Here is a 17061-nt window from a genome sequence, read left to right on the forward strand (position 1 = left end):
TACATGTACAACATTGTTTAATAATTAACAAAGATTAGCTTTTCTGACAGTCAGAATGACCCTTTTTGTTAGTTCAGGTACACGCAGAAAAATGTTCTTATTAAATTTAAAAAAAAATTACATTTTTTTGACTGGGTTCTTTTGATTAGACATGAAAAAATTCTTATATTAAAAGAAAATTTATTTGATTTTAATACTTGACGGCACTTAATTTTTTTAATTTAAAGAAATTATTTGTTTGATTTAAAACAAAATTCTTTTGATTTAAAAAACTTACTAGGAACAATGAAAGAAATAATTTCTTTATAGTCAGTAATTTGAAATAAGCAAATTATTTCTTTAAATCAAAGAAAGATTTTCTTAATACACATTATTAATGTGCCACGAGATTGCGCAGAAAAAATAACTTGGATTATTTTACGTTACCACGTCGTTAGGAACACGTGTTGTCAAATTTTTGCGACGACGCGGAGGGGGACGGCAAATCGCAGGGATTTGCAGAGAGCATAACAGCTTTCTACTGTATAAATAGATACTTTTATACAGCACAATCTAACCTCGCTTTTATGTAAATTTTTGTTACTTCTGTGCACAATTTCGTCATAAAATTGATCTTTTTACCTTAAATTTTCCTGTACAATTGTAAGTTAGGAAAGAATAAAATTCATTTACACACAAAAAATATTAAAATAAACATTTTCCTGTGGTGAACAAATAAACCATGCAAGTTTCTTTAAACTCGAGTTGTCGAATCAGATTATTGAAAAAATATTCTCATGCGAAGAAAAATGAATTGTTTTTCTTGTATTTGATTAGAACGATTACAGTTTTAAATTGAATAGAATTATTTGTTTCATAAGAAAGCTAATTTACTTATAATTCATTAATGGATTCAAAAAAAATGTATATTCGTTTTAAACTAACCTCTTCTCTTTTTCAACCAAAACGGTTCTTTCATTTAAAGAAATGTAAAGGTCAAATAAAAAGTATATGTCTTTAATGTAATTAAATTTTTCATTTGAAGCAATCAAATATTTTTTCAATTCAAATAAATATTAGGTTTGAAGGAACGAAATATTTGTTTAATTTAAAGAAATTTCTGTCTAAATAACGAAATATTTTTTTACATCAAATAAAAAAAATTAAGAAAAAATTTCTTTAAATCAAACAAATGTTTCTTTGACCGTATATCAATATTATAATTTCTTTTACTTAAAGAAAGATTCTTTAATTCAACAAAACTTTTTTTTTGTGTATACACTTGAATTTATAAACTGCTCGTCTTGAAGTTATAAAAATTCGACTCGAGACATAAATTTATGTCTTTAAGGCATAGAGGCTTGTCTCCCAGGCGTAAATTGAAGTATGTATCCATTTCAAAAATAAGACATGCTGAAGTCGAACTTTTGGAATTCAGAATGTCTTGATTAAAGGCAATTCAAGTCGAAGAATTTTTATTTGAGTTAATACGTGGGATAAAGTATTCCATATGAGAAATTAACTTCTAACGAGGAATACAGTGTTGACCTTGAATTGGACCTTGAGCTTGACGTTTGAAGTTATTTCAAGATCAACATTGTTTTTTAAAAATGGAAACCCCTCTATTTTTGACAACGGCAATCGAAAAAGCGGGAAATTTTACGTCCAAGCTTATACTCAGGTCATGGGTCAAGGATGACCTTGAAGTTCAGCTGAAGGATTTTAGGCTTGACTCAGGTATGGGGCGGGTCCAATCTGTACTGCTTCGGCTCACGTGTTTACGAAAAAGATCCGAGGTCACTCTCTTGGAGTAACTTTTAACGAGGAATATACATTTTGGATTACACCCCCCCCCCCATATATATATATATATATATATATATATATATTGGGGTGGTATAAAAAACGCTCTAAGAGCTACAAGGCGAGACCCCCCCCCCAAACTTCGATTTTCGGAGAATTGTGATGTATTCGAGGTGAGGAGAATATAAGTGAGGTGTTGACTGGTCAGGAGCCATTTATTAACTGATTCTATGTCATACTGACATGGACACATACCTATGTGCACACACTAGTAAGAGCGACTACACTGGCTCACACGAGACACAGGCATACTGTATATACACTACACTCTTCCGTGCTTAGTTTGAACGTACCTATGCATGAGTAGTCTTGTTTACATTTTGTTTAAAATTCTTGGCGATCGTCTTACAATAGGTTCTTCTGTTTCGTTTTGACGAAGCTAATTGTTTTTCATTTGTATCACTAGAATGACGTTTTTTTAGTTGATCAAGATAGCGTTTAACAATAGGCCCAGATTAAAGTTTTACATCATATGTTACTGGGCCTGATTTTTTTACAATAACAGCTGGAACCCAAGGAGGCGCGTTGACACCGAAATCTTTTGACCAAACCGTATCATTTTCGACGAAGACTATATTTCTCTTCCCTCTTGAGTTCCGGGACTGTCGATCTTGTTTTAGGCCAGTTATAATTTGAGTATTTGGACGTAATAAGTCAAATTTACAAAGAATTTCCCTACCAAACAACACTTTTGCTGGAGTTTCGCCTGTTGTTCTATGCTTCGTGGTTCTATAATGAAATAAAATTGTGTCTACTGCTGTTTGAGCCGTTTTTCCTTGTTTTAATAGTATTTTGATTTTACGTTTGAATGTTTTTACGAAGTTTTCGACTGCGCCGTCCGAAGCGGGATATTTAACGGCTGATAAAATCTGTTTGATTCCTAATTTTTTAAGAAACCCTGTAAATTCATCACTAGTGTATTGTGGGCCATTTTCGCTGACTACTTGAAGTAGGAGACCAAATTCATTGGATTTGCTCCCGCTTCAATGCAATCTTCACATTTCAATTCTACTTTTTCTATACCATTATCGATGTTTGGCCACCAAAAAAATGATCTGGCTGTTGTTTTCATTATGACTATACCAGCATGGGACAAATGAAAATTTTTTAATACAATTTCTTTTAGTTTTTGTGGTATTAAAACACGGTAACCCCAAAAGATGCAGTCTTGTTCTATTTTTAACTCATCTTTTTTAAAATAGTAATTTTTTACTTCATCATCGATCATTTTTTTGTTTGGCCGACCATTTTTTATAAGTCTAGACATTTTCGATAGAACTGAATCTTTTCTTGTTTCTGACGTAACAATTTAAAAATCTAAACAAGAAAAGGTTGATTGTCGAATATAATTAATGCATGTGTATTCTGTAACATTTGTGTTGTTTTTATTTTCTAGTGGCACTGGTAAACGCGATAGCGCGTCAGCACTGTTGTTTTTCGAGCTAATGTGTTTAATTTTAAAATCAAATGCTTTTAGAAATTCAGCATATCTTTGCAATCTTCGCGCTGCCATTCTAGGAATGCCTTTGTTTTCACAAAAAATGCGCACTAACGGTTGGTGATCTGTTTTAAGTATACATTTTCAACTATAAATGGAGAGATGGAAGCTTCTAATGGGTCCCCTAAGGGTTTACATTTTTCTTACACCTTCTCTATTCCTTTACACACCCTCCACACACTTACTTGGTGGTGGAAGGGGGACCTACAGTTTAAGGTGGGTTCCGAACCACCAAGAGCAACACAGCCTTAAGTACTTTCGAGAGAACCTTTTTCTCTAGAGGTACCGGTCCCACGACTCTCCGGAGGTGAACAACTCCCTTGCTAGGCTAGTGTTCACCGCATGGGCCACCGAGACTCTTCCAGAGTGCGAGGCGGGAATCGAACCCGCAAGCCGAAGGAGTGGGTCCAAAGCCTACGCTTTAGCCCCCACGACCATCGTCCCACTTTTTCAACTATAAATGTGTTCGTCAAATTTCGTAACGACAAAAACTATTGCTCGTGCTTCTTTGTCTATAGTTGAGTAATTTCACTCGCTCTATTTGATTGAAGTTCCCTTTCAGCTAGTTGGAAGGCTTTTTCATATGCCTCCGTCCAGTCAAATGTTTCTTTTTTTAAGCATTCGTACAGAGGTTGTCATTTTGTTGCTCTGTCGTTGATAAATTTATTATAATAATTGATCATGCCTAAGAAGGCCTGCAATTCTTTTAGGTTTGATGGAGAAGGAGCTTTAATTATGGCTTCTACTTTTTTCTAGTGTATGCACTCCTTTTCCATCTATAACATCCCGAGTCGAAATATAGGCCTTACTTTGACGCTTTAAGTGGAAGTATTGTCCCTACTTTGCATTTGTTTATTCTACTAGATTCTACGTAGCCACTCTTAAAGATATTTTCATTCTATCTTGCTTCTGTATAAGCTCCAGCCTCTACATTGAATGTCTTGCCTCTATATTCTTGAGTTTTACTTACGTCTCCTTTAAAGCTCCATATTCTCCGTAGAATTTTTAAATTTTCTCTTAACACTCTTAAATTTTAACGCACAAAATATGTGGCGTCGCTGCCTCGACGCCTGCGCCCTCGTGATAAATACTTTGTTGTTTTCTCTAAAATTCCATAACCACAGTTCGTGAAAGCAACAGTTAAATTGGTTTTCAATAATAAATATTAATGTAATAACATCGAAATGGGTTCAAGAGGAAAGAAGTTTGCCCCAATCTGGTGGTTGAAGGCAAAAAGAAAAATGCAGACCAGCGCTAAGATTTTAAAGATAATTATAAAAAATCCAGATCCAACCCCCCCCCCCTCCAAAAAAGTTATCAAACACACGAGAAGAAACGTCAAAAGAAAAAGGTGAGAAAATTACAAATATTTTGTATTGAGTTTTTTTCTGTAATACAAAAAATAACTCAAAATTAGTTACCACAGATTCTGAAGAATAAGATTTTCCTTTCACGCAATTTTCTTTTGAATTAAAGAATCACGAAATTGCATGATTTCAGTTTAAAAATTTAGAAAATAGGGCAATGTCAAAACATTAAACATTGAATAATTTAAGATTAGATTATTGGAAATTATATTTATATTTGAAAGCGTTTAAAATTAAATAATGAAAAATTACAAACTTTTGAATTTGAAAAATTATAAATTCAAAGCGATCAAGATTTGATAATTTTATATTGGTAACTAAATTGAATCATTCAAAGTTGAAGCTTCTGAAATTATAGAATTTAACATTGTTATTACAGAACAAAATTATAATTTGTCCTTCGAGATAATTAGACGAATTGTTATAAAATCAAAGAATGAATTTAATTATACTAAAAAAACTTTAAAACTAAATAATAATTATAAATGGGAAATATTAAAAATGGAAAAAAATCTACTCCAGAACCTTGAAACTTAAAGAATTCAAATTTTATTTTTAACTGAAAAAATTGATATTTACCAAAAATTGTGATATTAAAACTGTTTTTTAATCAAAGCCTTTAAACCTTCAATTATTTGTGTTTAATTCAAACCACATGAAAACTAATCATTTTTAAATGGGTAATTATTAAACTTTCCCAAATTCAAGCAATTTTCTTTAAATTTTAAAAACATGAAAAAAATTATAATTTCCTTTAAAAAACGACGTATTTCCCTCTCGAGAAATTTTGCGATTTCAAGTGTAGGTCCCTGTTGATTTTAAATGAATTCGGTCAGCGATGATAGTTTTTCGTACGTTATTCTCCAAAAAACCGACGTTGATTACGGTGACTTGTAACCACTCTTCATAAGATCACCGATGGTTATAAATATATACCAAAGATTTGGTAGTAACATTTACTCAAAATAATAAATTGTTTCTCCAAATGTCATATTTTTAAACCAATTTATTTCTTAATGCCGAGGGGTCGATCACTCCAATATTCCTGATACATTCACTAAATATTCCCATACACGTATTCTTTCAATATTCTTGGTATTCTGGATATTCTTTCTAATCTCAGATTGTTTTGATATTTCAAAATATTCCGAAATATCCCGAAATATTCACAAATATTCCGAAATATTCCTCAACTTCCCTTCGCGCTCTACACGTTTTTAAAAATTCCAAATTATTTAAAATGATTCCAAAAAATGTCAAGAAATTCCAAAAAAGTTTATGAATTATTGTGTTATTATAAAATATGTTTAAGTTTTTAAAAGGATTTAATAAATTTCAGAATAATTTAACAATTCTTTTGAATCGCAAAAGATTAAAGTTTATAAATGAATTTCACAAGATTTCACGTAATTTTAAAGAATTTTAAAAGATTTGAGAAGAATTCCAAAAAGTACAAGAAATTTCAAGAGATTTTAAAGACTTTAAAATACTTTTCATGAGTTCAAGAGATTTTTAGTCATTTTCAGGGATATTCTGGAATTTCAATCGATAAAATATAGTTTAGAATTTTTAATCATTTTTTAAAAATTCAAAAGATTTTAAGGATCTTCACGTAATTTCAAAATATTTTTATGTATTTGAAGAGATTTTCAGGAGTTGCAACTGATTTAACGGGAGTTATTTGAATAAAAAAAAATTTTTACGCTTATAATGTAATTTCAAAGTTATCGAATTATTTAAAAGAGTTCAAGATATTTTTAATGAATTTAAGGGATTTTAAGTAATTTTTAAGAATTTTTAAAGGAATTTATTTATAAATATGGATTCCAATATTTGTCTTTTGTAAGTGTTTTTTTCTTTGGCTAGAATTTTAATATTGTTGAAATCTAAATTAAAATAATGTTCTAAATTCCAATAATCTTGTGATAGACCTGTATTCAAATTTCCTACTCTGCAATCTCCTTTGTGTTCAGAGACTCTTGTTTTTAGTCTCCTCCCTGTTTCACCAATATAAACTTTTTCATAGCAATTACATTTTATGGGAAATAAAATACTAGATAAATTATCAGTAGTATCAATATCTTTTGGATTAGGTAAAAATTTTCTTAGAGTGTTATTGTTTTTAAAATAAACATTCATGTTAAATTTCTTTAGTGAATTTCTCAACCTTGCAGAGAGTCCTACAACATACGGTAGCGTAACTTTTAAATCTGATTTATTATACGTGTCAATCCAGTTATTTTTCCTACTCCAACCATTATAGATTTCATGAATTCTATCTCTAATAATACTATTTATCAAAGGAAGCGGACAATTATTTTGAATTAATGTGATTTTTATTTGGTCCAAATTTTCTTTTCTAAATTTTATATGACTTAACTTTACGCATCTATCTATTAAACTTTTTATTGGGGTAACCTTTTGGCGATACAAATGATGGGAATCAAAATTAAGATATCTGCCAGACCATGAATCTCTTTTAAACCAATTAGTAATCAACTCACCTTTTGGTGTTTTTATAATTTTTAAATCAAGATAATTTATTGAATTATTTTGTTCTAGTTCACATGTAAAATGTATGGATTTTTCAATGCTATTAAAAGTATTAATAAAATCATCAATTGTTTATGTAGGAACAATAGCTAAAATATCATCCAGGTATCTTTTATATAAAATTGGTGCAAAATTCAAGTTTTTTAAAGCTCTTTTTTCTACATCTTCTAAAACCAGATTCGAAATTATAGGAGACAGCGGTGAGCCCATAGGACAACCATTTAATTGTTTATAATATTTGCCATTAAAAGAGAAAACTATGTTATTAAAAACAATTCTAGTAGTGATTAGAAATTCATTTTTTGTTATTATTGTTAAATTGTGATTTTGTGTTAATTTCTCTTCAACACAATTTAATGCAAGATCTAATGGTATGTTGTCAAACATTGAAACAACATCCAATGAAATCATTGAATGCTTTGGAGGAACTGTAATCTTTTTTAAATTATCTTCTAAATTCCAGAAGTAAAGTTTGTTCATTAATTAATCTTTTTTTCTCCCATCTAGTTACTCAAACAGCATTATGTGGATTTGTCTATTGGCTGCTGCGATCGCGTCCACACAATCTTGAGAATGAGTTTTCAATTAACTTTCCACGATAACGTAATATTGTTGGAAATCCACTTGTGCCAAAAGTGGTATACATTAAAAACGCATAATAGAATTGTAGCTAAAGCTTATGCTCTACCAAAAGTACATAAGCCTAATTTAAAATGGAGGTTAATTGTATCCACAATTGGTTCTCCTACATACAACCATTCCAAATATATTTCTTATGTTTTAAATCCGATTTCAGGAAACACAGAATCTTTTGTTAAAAATAGCTGGAATTTAAAAAATAATTTTAAAAAGATTACAGTTCCTCCGACGCATTCAATGATTTCATTGGATATTGTTTTAATGTTTGACAACATACCATTAGATCTTGCATTGGATTGTGTTGAAGAGAAATTAACACAAAATCACAATTTAACAAAAATAACAAAAATTAATTTCTAGGCGCTACTAGAATTGTTTTTAATAACATAGTTTTCTCTTTTATTGGCAAATATAATAAACAATTAAATGGTTGTGCTATGGGCTCACCACTGTCTCCTATAATTTCGAATCTGGTTTTAGAAGATGCAGAAAAAAGAGCTTTAAAAAAATTGAATTTTACACCAATTTTATATAAAAGATACGTGGATGATATTTTAGCTATTGTTCCTACAGAAAAAATTGATGATTTCATTAGTACTTTTAATAGCATTGAAAAATCCATACAGTTTACATGTGAACTAGAACAAAAGTATTAAATAAATTATCTTGATTAAAAAATTATAAAAACACCAAAGGGTGAGTTGATTACTAATTGATTTAAAAAAGATTTATGGTCTGTCAGATATCTTAATTTTGATTACCATCATTTGTATTGTCAAAGGGTTGCCCCAATAAAAAGTTTAATAGATATATGCGTAAAGTTAAGTCATATAAAATTTAGAAAAGAAAATTTGGACCAAATAAAAATTACATTAATTCAAAAAAATTATCCGCTTTTTTTGATAAATATTATTATTAAAGAAAGAATTCATGAATTTAGACCATTATTTTAAGTTCGATTTCAACAATATTAAAATTTTAGCCAAAGAAAAAAACACTTACAAAAGACAAATATTGGAATCCATATTTATAAATAAATATCGTAATATTTCTATTAATTTACAGACATAAATTATGAATTTTAATAAAATATATCAAAGTATCATCAAATAAGTTTAAATTCAAAATTCAGTGCTTTGGCACGCTTTCCTCATTTGCGGTTCCTTTCAATTACGCCTTGAGTTTGTACTAATAATTACTATTTTGACGCCCCAAATGGAAGATTCGGAAATTTGTGCCCATAAGAGCGCTAAAGTAGTGGCAAAAATCGCATGGCAATATCCTTTTCTTTACAACCTTAGCCCCTACAAATATTAGCGTAAAGAGTCTCAAAGTAGGGGCATATTTCGACTTAGGATACCTTAAATGTTCAATTTTTCTTTTAAATAGTTCTACTTTTTCTTTATTTATTTGTAATCCACATTCTTCCAGTATATTTAATATGCTGCATGTGTTTTTTACAATTTCCACTAGTGTTTTTCCTTTTACTACAATATCGTCTTGAAAAACACACACATAGGGTAAATTTGAAAAATTTGTTCCATTTGATTTTGAAAAAATCCAGATGCAGAGGATATACCATTAGGTGATTTAGTATACTGATATAGCCCTTTGTGAGTGTTTTTTACAAGAAATTGTTGTGAATAATCGTCTCAGCCTACTTGCCTGTATGCCGAGTAGTCGTCCGATTTAATTATAGGGACTATTGGTGTAGCCCATTTCGCTGACTTCGATTGGGTTAAGCGTTCTATCTTCTTCTAATCTGTCTATTTCTTGCGACACTTTGTTATTTAATGTGAATGGAATCGTTCGAGCTTTACAGAAAATAGGAATCGCGTACGGATGCATTTTTATGTAGAATTTAGATTTTGTATAAGTATCTTTGCCCAAAAATAAATGACTGTAATCTGCATATTTTTTTTCTATGCTGTTGTAAAAATTTTTCTTTATTTGATACGTTTGAATTTTCGGTCGTGTTTTGTTGAACAGAATTTATTTTATATTTTGACTGTATAATTTCTAGCGGCCATAGCCCAAGTTTGTTTAACTGATCGCGACCTATCCGCAGTACACCTATTTTTCCTGCTATATATAAATTCGCTTTTGATGTGATCTCTCCAAAGTTTATACTTTCGTTTTCTATCATGCCGAAGGGCTGAAAATTTTCTCCTGCATATTAGTTTAGTTCTATGACAGTTTTCTTTCATTCATAATTTTAAAAATATTTATTGTAATTAGTTTTGCTTATTAAAGAAACTGCAGACCCACCATATAATTCCATCTTTAAGTACTTATTATAAATTTTTACATCTAAAAATTGAGGTTTCATTCGTTTAATGTTATTGTAGTTGATTGAATTCTTTTCGTCAATTAAAAATAAATCTGAAAAATCATCATTATCTTGTTCTTCGCAAGAAGAATTATCATCGTCTTCAGAGTCTACATTTTCTTTGATTTTTTTGCCATCCTTTTTATTCACATTCGATTTACAAATAATTTATGAATGACCCGTTTTTCCGCGCTTACCGCATCTCTTATTCTTGTGCAAAAAATGATCTTTTTGATGATTTGGTTTACCACGGCATTCACATTTACTTTCATCGTCTGACCGTTGTTTCTGTTGATATTTTGGGTACGATGATGAAGGGCTGCGTCGACCTTTTGATGAAAATCTCCCTCTATTGCGTTGCGTGCCACGTTCTTGGATTCTGTTTGTATTTTGGTGTGTCTCTTCATTATCATCGACATGACTTCCAGATGACCTTGAATCCAGCTTATGGACAGCGTCGTTCGCGCTTTCTATTTCTGTTGCTATTTTTATCGCTTCATCGAGTGTTAGTTCAAATGAATGTAAATTATTTTAACAATCATTCATTGTCTATTTTCAAAATTTCTCAAAATTGAGCCAGAGATATCTACTTTCTCTTAAAATTAGTATCCTATGCTACGTTTTGTTGAATAATTACATAATTTTGGTACATTTCTTTTATGATTAATAAATGTCTATTTTTTTAAACAATCTTTATTTGCTGAAGCAGTTTTTTCCAATATCTAAAAAATGAAATAAAATGGAAAACATACAATTATGTTTCTGACTGCTCAGTGTATAGCTAGAATACATTAGGCACTGTTTAATTATTTAAACAAATATAATTTGTTTAAATGATGACTTTTTCAAAGACACTTTTAAAATTGTAATTAATTGTACATGTTCTATCTTAGTTGATTTTTTTAATTATCGAAAAATAACTGCTTGAGAAAATAAAAATTGTTAAAACAAATAAGAGTTTGTTAAAAATTAGAAAAAAGTATAAAAATTATGTAATTATTCAACAAAAAGTAGCATAGGATACCAATTTGACAAAAGTAGGCATCTCTGGCTCAATTTTAAAAATTTTGAAAATAAACAATAAATAATTGTTTAAAAAATTACATAATATTTTTAGAAAAATGTACTACTCCAAGAAATGAATAATGGTTTAAATAATTAACATTTGTAAACAAATGACAATTATTTTTAAAGTAGTGGAAAATATAAAAATTGCTCATTAGTTTTTATTTGTATGAAATGGTTTCTTTTCGTAGACACTCGTATTCAATCCAACAGAAGGTTGGCAAGTTTCGATTAAACCTTGGTACATGAGTTCAATTTTTCGAAAATTTCCAAATGTTATTTAAACGGAATTTGTAGGTGCCCGGTGGCACGTGTTAATATTCGAATTTCGAAAAACGAAAAATAACGAATTTTCTTTCTCCGGAAATGAAAACTTTAGGGAGGGGATGAGCCCTGCCTTGAAGATTGAAAAAAAAATTTGGAATGCATTTTTGGACCACCCTCATTTATATGTATGTATAATATACAATATGTATTTTCTTTCGCGAATGTCAATATAAAAAATCAGATGGGCGATTTTCGTTATTATTTTTCACATATATATCAACCAAATCTTCTAAGAAAGTATTCTTTTATAAGTAATGTATAACGTATTGATTATAAATGATGTAATAATAAAAAATTAAAAACTATTTTCAACAAGCAATTGTACTTTATTTTCTAGTTCATATACATGTATTTATACATATAGGATCCCAGTAATATTCCTAAAGCTATAAAATAAGAGTTTTTTGTAATATTGAAATTGATTAACATTTATCTTGTTGATTTTTTTTGCGAAGATCCTGACAATTCTATCACGAATGTACTAAACAATTTCTTTTCAGGAGAAACTTGGAAAATTAATTTCTAGACCTTACGAGCTTTTAATTAAATAAAAATTAAGGTTAGGGAATTCTAAATTTAGATGTAAATAAATTTCTGAATTCGTTTTAGTTGCTTAAACTTCTTTAATTCTTTTGAAATTTTTGAATTCTTTTAAATTTTTGGAATTTTTTAGATTTTCTTGAAATCTTTTGAATTCTTGGAGTTCTCTGGAATTATTTGAGTCTTCTTGAATTATTTGAAGTCTCTTAATTCCTTTGTATTATTTGTGTTCCCTTAAATTCTTTAGGATCTGATCAATTCTTTGAGTTATCTTGAATCATTTGATGTCTTTCAATTTTCTTAAATTCTTTTCAATTCTTTGTATTCTTTCCAATTCTTACGGTTTCCTTTATTATGCCAGAAGCACTTCTAACGATTGTCCGATGTCCGTCCATCGTTTAACATTTTTATAGCACCTGCAATGTTTGTGCTACAAGGTTACAGTTTCACATCGTATTAATCAGTCCTAAAGTATTAGCAGAAAAATATATTGGTCCGTATGTTCGTTTTTTTCCCTTGGTTAAAGAATACGAAAAATGAGTTAATTTGGGTTTTTATACCACTATGCTGGAAGCTTCTCTTTGGAGCGCGCTTGTCCTATTTTCGGACTTCCCAATTTGCTACCAAACAATTTTAAAATTGATAAATTAATAAATACAAAATTCTATAAAAATCTGGAAGATGATTATATTAATTACTTAAAGAGGATTCTTATTGAAAATTAAAGGTAGGCACGAGAATCCAAATTGAAATAAGGAGGATGGATTGACGAATCGCCGGTGTTTAAAATTCCCGAGAGACTTAGCGGTTTCGCACTGCTGGAGGGGTAGTTGGTAGGTGGGGTGGCAGAGATTGTAGAGAAGGGAAGGGAAGGAGAACGAAGAGAACTGCAAAAGCAAAAGAAAAAGAACTGAAATGGAGAGGAAGGGTTTGTGCTGAGAGCCGACAGATTGCCGTGGGGACAAATAAGAATGTATCCAGCACCAAAGCGGTGACGCGAATTTCGGGTAAATTGTTTTCCACCCCTTTCCTGCCTCGCTTTCGAACACACTCGTCCCGAGAGACCTGGACTCTGAAATCTATGAAAAAAGACTCCTCGTTTTAAAGCAAAGATGATTGAGGATCCCATTTGTTTAATTCTTTTCCAAATTAAATTGATTTGACAAACTTTTTTCGTTATTTTTGTGCAATTACAATATTACACAAATGTTCTAAACTATCCTTATATAAATAACAGGTTACTAGTTAAATATTTGTCTAGAGAAACGAGAAAAAATCGAACACGGCAGATGCTCGTTTTTCCAAAAAATTATTTGACCTGTAATCGGCAAAATCTAACATCAGAAATTATTTAAATAATTACCCTGGTCGACATAATAACATCAATACTCTAAACACATAAAAAGGCTTTAGAGCCTGTCCCCAGAACATCACCTTTTTACATGTGGCCCCTAAAAATACCTTAATTTTACAGTTTTCCTTAAATGTCCGCTAATATGCCTAAAATTCTACTAAAAGTCCTCTCTCTCAGATGGAAATGATAAAAAAAGTGTCGAAGAGTTTATCAATTACCACTTTACATTTAAATGTTAATTCCTTCCTGAAATCGTTGGAAACTTGATGAAATCTTCGTGAAAACTCTTCAAATCTTTGGAAATTGTGGTGAAATGTTTTAAATCTTTTGACATTTTTATTATTTTAAAATGTTTCTCATATTTAACTTGACAAAACTCTAAGATTTAATTTCAAAATATATTTTTATAGCTTAAATTATTATTTATTATTGTCTAGTAAAAACGAGAGTCAAGAAGATTTATTCTCGAATTAATTAAATTATGAATTACAAAGAAATATTTTATGGTGAATGAATTTTCTCTCTCTTATGAATTGAAAGTGCAAAATACCGTCATTATGATAAATAAAGAAAACATTTTTTAAAATAAGTTATAGTCTTAAGAAGATAAAGATGTGATATATAGTTTATCTTTTTTTTTATCAAAATTAAAATGTTCTATTTGTCAAGTTTTAAAACATTTCTCCTTTTCCTTTACAAAAATGGAAACAATTTAAATACCTCGGAAATCTTTGAAACCACTTAACATTTTTTTAAATCTCTACAGAAATCTTTAAATCTGGTATGCACTCGAAAGTTAGTTGGCTAAAGAAAAACAACCTTATAATAAGTTTCGTATTCGCAGATTTCCTGTCTCCTTCTTTAACAGCCTCACCCTCAGTATCCACATAAAGAAACTGATTGAATCTTGCAGGCTTAGTATGATTCGAAATATTGGTGTAAGATAAACCAAACTTTATAATAACTCCTAAAATATTAACTCCATTATATTTTCAAAAAGTGACAAAAATAAGAGGCCCACAAAAAAAGTTGTCTGCACAAGACAAGTGATTAGACTACCCTTATGAATTTTGAGCCGCTGAATCCAAACATGGCCTCAGAATTTGTCCTACACGTCTCAGTTTTCCCCTAGATGCAAAAAGTTGGAAGAAGCTTGGGGATTTTCTAGTCACATAGGCCATACAAAAAATTGGTCTGCACGAGACAAGTGACTAGGCTACTCTTATGGATTTTGAGCCGCTGAATCCGAATATGGCCTCAGAATTTGTCCTACACGTCTCATTTTTCCTCTAGATGCAGAAAATAAAGAAGACCCTAGGGATAATTTGCACGCTATTTTGATAATACCAGTGTACGCGAAAAGAGACACATCGATATTATATTGTCAAGTGCAATGACTTGTAGAGACTTAATTTGTACACAGAAATTCTTCAGTGTTCCTTCTATTTCCTCTAGCTTGAGTAATTCTAGGGAAATTAAAGGTATTTCTCAGATTATACAGACTCACACGGGAAGAAATAAAAAATCTAATATTCTCTACAGTTTTGCGTGCGAAATCAGTCACATGTCCCGTGCAACTTTTTTTGATGGGCCCGTGTGACCAGAAATTCCCTTGTATTTTCTTTACGTTTTGCATCTAAAGAGAAAATGGAACAAGCCCGAAAAATTTGAAGTTAAAATTTCGATTTATCACGCAAATCTGAAAAGGATATGGCATCCCCCCCACCGTATAAATCTATATAATATGAGAAAGATAGACCTTCAATTTCCATAGAATTACCCAAGCTTATTTTTTTTGCTTATTTTTGCTTATTTTTTGCTTATTTTTTGCATTTAGGGGAAAACTGAGACGGATACTAGAAATTCGGAAGCTAGATTTGGATTCAGCGGCTCAAAATTCATAAGGTTAGCCTAGTCAGTTGTTTCTTACAGGAAAATTCTCCTATGGCCTGTGTGAACAGAAAATCCCTGGGATTTATCCTACTTTTTGCATCTAGGGAGAAATTGGTAAAAGCTCGAATAATTTAGTGATCAAATTTAGATTGAGAGCGCAAAACTGCAGAGAAAATAGCATTTTTCTTACGTTTTGCTTTATAAGGCAGTATAGCATGCGTAAGACCTTCAATTTTCCTAGATTTATCCTAGCTAGGGGAAACGATAAGAACACTAGGGAATTTTCGTGGATGAATTTGGTACTTAAGAGTCCCAACACATAAGAATACGACACCAGTACGTTTATTTTTCCGTATACTGGTATTATCAAAATAATATCCAGAATATCTCTAGGTTTTCCACTATTTTCTGCATCTAGGGAAAAACTGGGACGTGTAGAACAAATTCTAAGGCCATATTCGGATTCAGCGGACCGAAATCCGTAAGGATAGCCTAGTAACTTTTCTCGTGCAGACATCTTTTTTTGTGGGCCTGTAATGAGGAAACCTATTTATGGCACTAAGCTTTATAACAATAATATTAATTTTATAAGAAAACATTGAGTTTTTTCACTGAAAATAGTTGATTTTACCTTATTCTAATGTCCGGACTTATATGGCTGTATAAAAATAAAAATTGTATTGTGCTTCATTACTCGTGAATTTTTGTTCCAGTTCCTTGTTTAATTTCCTCTTGATTTCTCCAAGCATTAGGCCTGTATTGGTCAACTGGTGGATAGATTTGTTGTGCCCTTACTAGTAGAATTTGCCGCATACCCGGAATTTTGTTTGAGAGCCGGTTTGTGACCCTAGAGAATTTATAAACTAACATAAATTAAATCGCACCAGTAAATTTTTTTCTTTTTACATTTAGGTCTGAAATTTTCAGAAACTATTCCTAGGAAATTCGAACTGTTCGTAAAGAACTTCGAAATTTTTCCATACATTTCTCATAGAAATAAGGATTTAATGTTCAATTTTCTTACCTTGTATCCGAGACCTAGCTATAAGTTCGTAACTTTTTTAGGAAATAATTTCTTCATGCACTTGCTTCACTACTAGGCAGTCTGATAAGTACCTGAAAATTCTAAGAGATGGCATTAGTATTCACTAATGTGAACCATTTTCGTCGAGCTTGATCCTTCAAATGACGCCTGTCCAAACTTCAGCCATTTATGTTTACGCATTTACAAGTTACAGCACTGAGAAGCAACTAACCTCCGAGTTTATTTTAATATGGAAAAATCTGAGTTTCGAGTTTTGATCAAACTCAAATCAAAATCAAATCAATCAAAATCAATCGTCGCAAGAAAACGATATCCGAGACCAAGGCCAAGCTGGATAAGTATTAGCCGGACTCTGCACCGTCGATTGACGAATGAATGATCCCAAAGTGAAATTGAGAGAGGTAGCTAATGCTGTAGGCATATCATTGGAACGTGTGGGCAATATCGTGCATTCAGTTTTGGGCATGAAGAAGCTCTGCGCGCGATGGGTGCCGCGTTTGCTCACAGTGGACCAAAAACGAATTCGTGTGACAACTTCCCAGCAGAATTTGGCATTATTTTCGCGTAAGCCGACCGAGTTTTTGCGCCGATTCATAACCATGGATGAAA

The sequence above is a fragment of the Belonocnema kinseyi genome, chromosome 8, assembly GCF_010883055.1.
Source record: "Belonocnema kinseyi isolate 2016_QV_RU_SX_M_011 chromosome 8, B_treatae_v1, whole genome shotgun sequence".
In the NCBI taxonomy this organism is placed as follows: domain Eukaryota; kingdom Metazoa; phylum Arthropoda; class Insecta; order Hymenoptera; family Cynipidae; genus Belonocnema; species Belonocnema kinseyi.